Below are 8,787 nucleotides of genomic sequence, written 5' to 3'. Positions count from 1 at the left end.
TACTCTTCCTCCAGTACTACATTCCTGCAGCCTACAGTAATCATCTGTGGAACATCTGGGCTCTGCCTGCAGTCCGACCAGCTCCGACCCCTCTCTAATACACTTTTCACACTACTGAACTGAACTGAACTGAGCCAAACCAAGCCGAGACAAGCTGAGAGGTTAACCCAGTCTTACAACCAGGGAATCACATACACACACTGGCAGATCATGAAGTTATAATCAAAACATTATTCAGCCAGTAAATTTAGGAGAAATAATACGTTACATCATTGTTTAAGTCGAGTCTGAATCATGTGATGGAGGAATGAAACATGTAACAATTTAATGAAAAAACGACATGTATACACAGTTCATGTTCACAGAAAATAATACACTTTGTTGTTGTCATGTTGTTGCAGTTTCCATGGTTATACACTGTCGTGTCTTTGGGCACCATTAACCTGTTGGGTCTAGGGGGCAGCATTTGCACGTCTGGATAAAAAAAATGTACCCGATTTAATCTGGTTACTAATCCTACCCAGTAACTAGAATATGCATATACTTATTATATATGGATAGAAAACACTCTAAAGTTTCCAAAACTGTTTGAATGGTGTCTGTGAGTATAACAGAACTCATTTGGCAGGCAAAACCCTGAGACATTTTCTGACAGGAAGTGGATACCTGATGTGTTGTATTGACTTTAAACCTATCCCATTGAAAAACACAGGGGTTTAGGAATATTTTGGCACTTCCTATTGCTTCCACTAGATGTCACCAGCCTTTACAAAGTGTTTTGAGTCTTCTGGAGGGAGATCTGACCGAACAAGAGCCATGGAACGATGATGTCCCATTAGACACCTGGCGCGCGAGTTCATGTTGGGTACCCTCGTTCCAATACGTTATAAAAGAGTATGCATTCGTCCACCTTGAATATTATTCATGTTCTGGTTAAAAAAGGCCCTAATGATTTATGCTATACAACGTTTGACATGTTTGAACGAACGGAAATATATTTTTTCCCCTCGTTCATGACGAGAAGTCCGGCTGGCTTACATCATGTGCTAACGAGACGGAGATTTTTGGACATAAATGATGAGCTTTTTTGAACAAAACTACATTCGTTATGGACCTGTGATACCTGGAAGTGACATCTGATGAAGAGAATCAAAGGTAATGGATTATTTACATAGTATTTTCGATTTTAGATCTCCCCAACATGACGTCTAGTCTGTATCGCAACGCGTATTTTTCTGGGCGCAGTGCTCAGATTATTGCAAAGTGTGATTTCCCAGTAAGGTTATTTTTAAATCTGGCAAGTTGATTGCGTTCAAGAGATGTAAATCTATAATTCTTTAAATGACAATATAATATTTTACCAATGTTTTCTAATTTTAATTATTTAATTTGTTACGCTGACTTGACTGCCGGTTATTGGAGGGAAACGATTTCCTCAACATCAATGCCATAGTAAAACGCTGTTTTTGGATATAAATATGAACTTGATAGAACTAAAAATGCATGCATTGTCTAACATAATGTCCTAGGAGTGTCATCTGATGGAGATTGTAAAAGGTTAGTGCATCATTTTAGCTGGTTTTATGGTTTTGGTGACCCTGTCTTTGACTTGACAAAACATTACACACAACTCTTGTAAATGTACTGTCCTAACATACTCTAAATTTATGCTTTCGCCGTAAAACCTTTTTGAAATCGTAAAACGTGGTTAGATTAAGGAGATGTTTATCTTTCAAATGGTGTAAAATAGTTGTATTTTTGAAAAATTTGAATTTTGACATTTATTTGGATTCAAATTTGCCGCTCTTGAAATGCACCTGCTGTTGATGGAGTGCACCACGGGTGGCACGCTAGCGTCCCACCTAGCCCCAAGAGGTTAAACTGAAGACATGTTTATCAATTAACTCCCTGTAATTATTATCACGCGATCAAACTGATTAATCGTTTAATTGTAATTAACTAGGAGATCGGGGCACCAAGGAAAATATTCAGATTACAAAGTTATAATTTTCCTAATATAACTTTCCTATATTATAACAATATTTATTATATTCTATTATAGTATAGGCCGATTATCTTCTGGTTTAAATGGTGTATTTTACCTCGCGTCCAGTCTCATTCCAAACGTCGTAAATTGTTCTATCTGCACGAACCCAGTCTTTACTAAAGTCATCCATACATCAATTGTCTTAAAATCATTTATTTACTACACTAAGTAATTCACAGAAAGCATACAAACAGTAATTATCGTCACAAAGAATTGGTAGAGGAATGTGCCCTAGTGGGCTAAAACAGGCATGGCTGGTGTCTTGTTAAACAATGGGTTAATCTAGGGCAGCTGAGAAGACCCTACAGAGTTCATTAATATTAACAATTGATATGCTAATCCTTTGCACATGAACGCTCACTCATTCGGGAACAATTGCAATCAATATATATTTACGCTCAGTGTGTCGTCGGGATCCTTGTTGGAGCGTCGTTCTGTTGGAGAGTTTTGTCCGCGTTCTCTCTCTCTCTCTCTCTCTCTCTCTCTCTCTCTCTCTCTCGGTTAGAATGGATCTTTCAAAGCGACATTCATTAATGTCGTCATAGAATAGATGTTTCATCGGTCTTCGCGTTCAATGATATAATTTCTAGCTGCAGACTATTAATTAATATCAAAGACTTGTTCTTATTCTGTCGGTATCAATAGTCTAAAAGTTAACCACGTGGTATAGTTCACTTTCAGTAGATGGATTGGATGGTAAAACCTGTTGGCCAACTCGCAATGGAGTGGAGGCCTGGTCTGTTAGAAAGTAAATCAGGGTGGGGTTTTATAGTGAACATGTCACATGACACCTGGTCCTGTCTGTGTCCCTGGGGGCGTGCCGATGACTGAGTTAAGCTTGGTACAGAAATACAATTCTATCACATTAACATCAGTACATAGCATCTCAATGTATTACAAATAGCTTTATCCTTATTAATACATTCTATACAACCATGTGGATGCAAGTCTCATAGCTGAGGCTATTATATAAACCGTTTTATGGTAATATGGCTATATTGTCTCTTCTGAGTATCACAAAATTGTACCAAGCGGACCAGTTCGTAGCTGGATTCTTCACCAATCTTCCATACCTTCTCCAGAACACAAATGTCACTTGGCTCCCCAATTCTGTGAGTTGGAAGAATTTCCTGTGTCTCTCTATGGGCCATGTGGCAAGAGATTCTCCTCTTAGAGTTTTACAACCCCTTCACACAGGGCCTGGGTGGGGGGAGGTAGGTTGGGAGATGGTGCAAGGGGGAGGGGGTCAACTGTCCTCCCTGTACTCAAAGAGGCCAACGTCATGACAACACAGTGTTGCCTCATATTCCAGATTATGTAATAACCTATAGTTCAATAAAGATGCCATGGAGTTAACCTAACATCCTGACAGAAACCAGATGATTTAATAGACTATAGTTCAATAAAGATCCCATGGAGTTAACCTAACATCCTGACAGAAACCAGATGATTTAATAGACTATAGTTCAATAAAGATCCCATGGAGTTAACCTAACATCATGACAGAAACCAGATGATTTAATAGATTATAGTTCAATAAAGATCCCATGGAGTTAACCTGACATCCTGACAGAAACCAGTACAGAAACACACAGCTTGTTTATTACTCATGGTAGCATGTGATCATCCTGGCACAGTTATAAATGGATCTAATGATCTTGACATAACATGTTTCAATTCAAATTATTACCATCCCAGGAAAACAGCCCAGTAAGGGACCAGCCCAGAGCCTGAGCCAGCTGGGTCTGGACATCCCTGCAGCGCAGAGAGCCATCATGGAGTAGTGAGAAGAGATTCATGGCTCCTGTGAGATATACCTTTTGTCTTCTGTGTTTCTAGACTCTGAAATGTTACAAACAGGTGTAGGAACTTTTGAGGAGAGAAAAATAAGAAACCGTTTTGATTTAACTTCTCACCAGAGAACAACATTGATGTATTGGAATCTGACAGACCAATGCTCTCTTTGGGACAGTGTGGGTTCCGCAGGAAGAAGAGTTGAATGTTGACACTAACCTTTTTTTGACACCGGAACCAAAACACTGACTGGAACCAAAATATTTGTTCCTAACAGAGACTCAATAAAATAGACCATGTATCAGTGAAACACAGTCTCTATTGAAATAGCAGGTGGACAGGAAACCTTTTGCCAGCGTCCATCACTTATTAAGACCAAAGGTTTACAAGCTATCTTATGATGATTTATCACAGAAAATTGTATTACTGTATGGTAATGTCCAGTGATTACAACAATAAGCTTTTTTGGTATAAGCATTTAAGGTAATTAGCGAGCAAAAATATAGCCCCTTTGACTGCATTCAGGTTATTCTACTGGCAGAATATTCCTGTACTGAGAGACCAGAGATGTAGAATCCAGATAGAACCCATTCCATGCAGCCACATGCTGTAGAAATAACCTGATCCCATTTATCACTGTGCAGGAATCTGACTGGACACTACTGGCATGAGCACCAGAGCCAGGGCCAGAGCCACAGACACACACGCACACGCACACACGCACACACGCACGCACGCACACACGCACGCACGCACTCGCACGCACACGCACACGCACACCCACACACACACACACACACACACACACACACACACACACGCACACGCACACGCACACACGCACACACTGCATAACAACACACACCAAAGATAGCCATTTCGACCACTCTTGATAGCTGTTTGGACCCCTTCGTTCTATGGGTGGAAAAGTGTGTGACTGTGGTGGTCTCAGTGGAAACTCTCTGTTATTCACTGGCGAGTTGAGCCCATAATTCCAGTAGAATAATTATCTTATTAGAGCAGACTGAATCTGGTCACTGTAACTCATGTTCACCTCAAATCATTTATGGTCAATTGGACGGACAATTGGTTCCAGAGAAAGTATAATCTAGGTATTTCATGACTCTAGGTGACTGGCCATGAGGAGGAAGGTGTTGAGTTGGCCAGCAGTCCCAGAACAGCAGAAAACATTTAAAAATCTGGAAGATCAGCACATATTCCTCTCCTCGGGATATCTACCTCAACTGCACTGAGATACTATGAACCAAAACAGGATCCAAAGCAACAAGAAGAGCCAAGACAAATAGAGGATGGGAGGACTGAGAGCAAAACTACAGGAGACCTGGACCTGAGACCTACCAGCTACCTACTGGGACAAACCTGGACCTGAGACCTACCAGCTACCTACTGGGACAAACCTGGACCTGAGACCTACCAGCTACCTACTGGGACAAACCTGGACCTGAGACCTATCAGCTACCTACTGGGACAAACCTGGACCTGAGACCTACCAGCTACCTACTGGGACAAACCTGGACCTGAGACCTACCAGCTACCTACTGGGACAAACCTGGACCTGAGAACAACCAGCTACCTACTGGGACAAACCTGGACCTGAGACCTATCAGCTACCTACTGGGACAAACCCGGACCTGAGACCTATCAGCTACCTACTGGGACAAACCTGGACCTGGGACCTACCAGCTACCTACTGGGACAAACCTGGACCTGAGACCTACCAGCTACCTACTGGGACAAACCTGGACCTGAGACCTACCAGCTACCTACTGGGACAAACCTGGACCTGAGACCTACCAGCTACCTACTGGGACAAACCTGGACCTGAGACCTATCAGCTACCTACTGGGACAAACCTGGACCTGGGACCTACCAGCTACCTACTGGGACAAACCTGGACCTGAGAACAACCAGCTACCTACTGGGACAAACCTGGACCTGAGAACAACCAGCTACCTACTGGGACAAACCTGGACCTGAGACCTATCAGCTACCTACTGGGACAAACCTGGACCTGAGACCTACCAGCTACCTACTGGGACAAACCTGGACCTGAGACATACCAGCTACCTACTGGGACAAACCTGGACCTGAGACCTACCAGCTACCTACTGGGACAAACCTGGACCTGAGACCTATCAGCTACATACTGGGACAAACCTGGACCTGAGACCTACCAGCTACCTACTGGGACAAACCTGGACCTGAGACCTACCAGCTACCTACTGGGACAAACCTGGACCTGGGACCTACCAGCTACCTACTGGGACAAACCTGGACCTGAGACCTATCAGCTACCTACTGGGACAAACCTGGACCTGAGACCTATCAGCTACCTACTGGGACAAACCTGGACCTGAGACCTACCAGCTACCTACTGGGACAAACCTGGACCTGAGACCTACCAGCTACCTACTGGGACAAACCTGGACCTGAGACCTATCAGCTACCTACTGGGACAAACCTGGACCTGGGACCTACCAGCTACCTACTGGGACAAACCTGGACCTGAGAACAACCAGCTACCTACTGGGACAAACCTGGACCTGAGAACAACCAGCTACCTACTGGGACAAACCTGGACCTGAGACCTATCAGCTACCTACTGGGACAAACCTGGACCTGAGACCTACCAGCTACCTACTGGGACAAACCTGGACCTGAGACATACCAGCTACCTACTGGGACAAACCTGGACCTGAGACCTACCAGCTACCTACTGGGACAAACCTGGACCTGAGACCTATCAGCTACATACTGGGACAAACCTGGACCTGAGACCTACCAGCTACCTACTGGGACAAACCTGGACCTGAGACCTACCAGCTACCTACTGGGACAAACCTGGACCTGGGACCTACCAGCTACCTACTGGGACAAACCTGGACCTGAGACCTATCAGCTACCTACTGGGACAAACCTGGACCTGAGACCTATCAGCTACCTACTGGGACAAACCTGGACCTGAGATCTACCCGCTACCTACTGGGACAAACCTGAGATCAACCAGCTACCTACTGGGACAAACCTGGACCTGACACCTACCAGCTACCTACTGGGACATAGCTGGCCTTGGGTTCTGGAGGTGTCAACTCTGAGGTAATGGATGACTGGATCTCAGAGGTGGACTGCAGCATTTCCAATACAATGCTACACCTGAATCTGATATAAACATGCTTCTGAATACATTAAATACATGAATCCATTGCAGCCCTAGACAGGTGTTGTGGGATTGACAGTGTTAACAATGTGTAATCACTGATTGACAGTGTTAACAGTATGCAACCACTGATTGACAGTGTTAACAATGTGTAACAACTGATTGACAGTGTTAACAATGTGGAATCACTCATTGACAGTGTTAACAGTATGCAACCACTGATTGACAGTGTTAACAATGTGTAACAACTGATTGACAGTGTTAACAGTATGTAACCACTGATTGACAGTGTTAACAACAGAGATAAAGTAGATATGTAAAAACTGTGTGGTTGACTGACTGATTATTGAAGCAGAACAACAGAATACCTCTGAGCAGCTGCTGTGGAGGCCATCTACAGTCACTACAAGCTGTTAGGTCCCCCTCAGGAAACTAAAAAGATTTGGCATGGGTCCTGAGATCCTCATAAGGTTCTACAGCTGCAACATCGAGAGCATCCTGACTGGTTGCATCACTGCCTGGTACGGCAATTGCTCGGCCTCTGACCGTAAGGCACTACAGAGGGTAGAGCGTACGGCCCAGTACATCATTGGGGCTAAGCTGCCTGCCATCCAGGACCTCTACACTAGGCGGTGTCAGAGGAAGGCCCTAAAAATTGTCAAAGACCCCAGCCACCTCAGTCATAAACTGTTCTCTCTACTACCATATGAAAATTTGTACCGGAGTGCCAAGTCTATGAGAAAAAAGCTTCTCAACAGTTTTTACCTGACAAATAAACTTTGATTTGAGGTTAGCACTGCTGCCCCCTGCAGGTGATATGAAGGAAGTGTTACTTCAATTGTACTACTGGAACTGATCACTATCAGTCCTCCAACAGGCCAGGTGGAAGTTCATAGACTTCACATACAGCATCATAATAATTACTTTCATACACTCCTATACTCTCTAGATCTGTATTATTCAGATGAGCTATCTGTTGGGACTGAGTCCAATCTGATAGCCTCTGATAGTTTCATGATTTTGCAGTGGCAGGTGGCCTAGCGTTTAGAGCCAGTAACCGAAAGGTTGCTGGATCGAATCCCCGAGCTGACAAGGTAAAAATCTGTCGTTCTGCCCCTGAACAAGGCAGTTAACCCACTGTTCCCCGGTAGGCCGTAATTGCAAATAAGAATTTGTTCTTAACTGGCTTGTCTAGTTAAATAAAGGTAAAAATAAATACAAATAAGATCATTTCTAGAGGAGACTTTTATTTATGGGCTGGCATATCTAGCCAGGCTCACAGCTTCATAAATGGCACAACACCCACGCACGCACACACACTGGTTTAAGATAGGGACATTTTATAGTTAATACGTTTTATAAGAGATTCACTTTTTCTGCCAAAGTAGATTTTAAAGAGACAAGGTCTTAGAGGTATTCTACTGCGTAGAGAGAGAAATAGAGCACATCCCTGACCATACTGTGATAAAATGAAGCCTTTCCTCCTCCTTACCCTACAGATCCTTAAAGCGCAGGAATTGCTTTTTGTTGTGTCCAGGGGTGGAATTAAAAAAGTTATTCTGGAAACTCAGCACTGTAAAATAAATAACCATGGGAATTCAACTAAAATAATATGCTAAAAATAATATTTTGTGTCTAAATGTGGCTTTGGGATATTGGTTTCAATGCATTCCCTCCATTTCCACCCCTGGTTGTGTCTAAAGTTTGCTGTTGTTTTCACTTCATTCTTTTTCATTGAATTTAGTCTACCATAGACACACTCATTGGC

The 8,787-nt window shown here is 43.3% G+C and overlaps 2 protein-coding genes across 2 annotated transcripts in view; both read right to left on the bottom strand.

Moving 5' to 3' along the window:
- The window catches only part of LOC106606263 (immunoglobulin lambda-1 light chain), a 147,299-nt gene that overhangs the window by 113,507 nt on the left and 25,005 nt on the right, over positions 1-8,787 (bottom strand). The window lies entirely within an intron of this gene.
- Positions 1-8,787, bottom strand: part of LOC106606373 (Ig lambda chain C region) — a 142,692-nt gene that overhangs the window by 120,928 nt on the left and 12,977 nt on the right. The gene's annotated exons all lie outside the window — the stretch shown is intronic.

The sequence above is a fragment of the Salmo salar genome, chromosome ssa06 (genome assembly GCF_905237065.1).
Source record: "Salmo salar chromosome ssa06, Ssal_v3.1, whole genome shotgun sequence".
In the NCBI taxonomy this organism is placed as follows: domain Eukaryota; kingdom Metazoa; phylum Chordata; class Actinopteri; order Salmoniformes; family Salmonidae; genus Salmo; species Salmo salar.
Note: the sequence above shows the minus strand (reverse complement) of the source record. Positions and strands in the feature narration are given on the sequence as shown.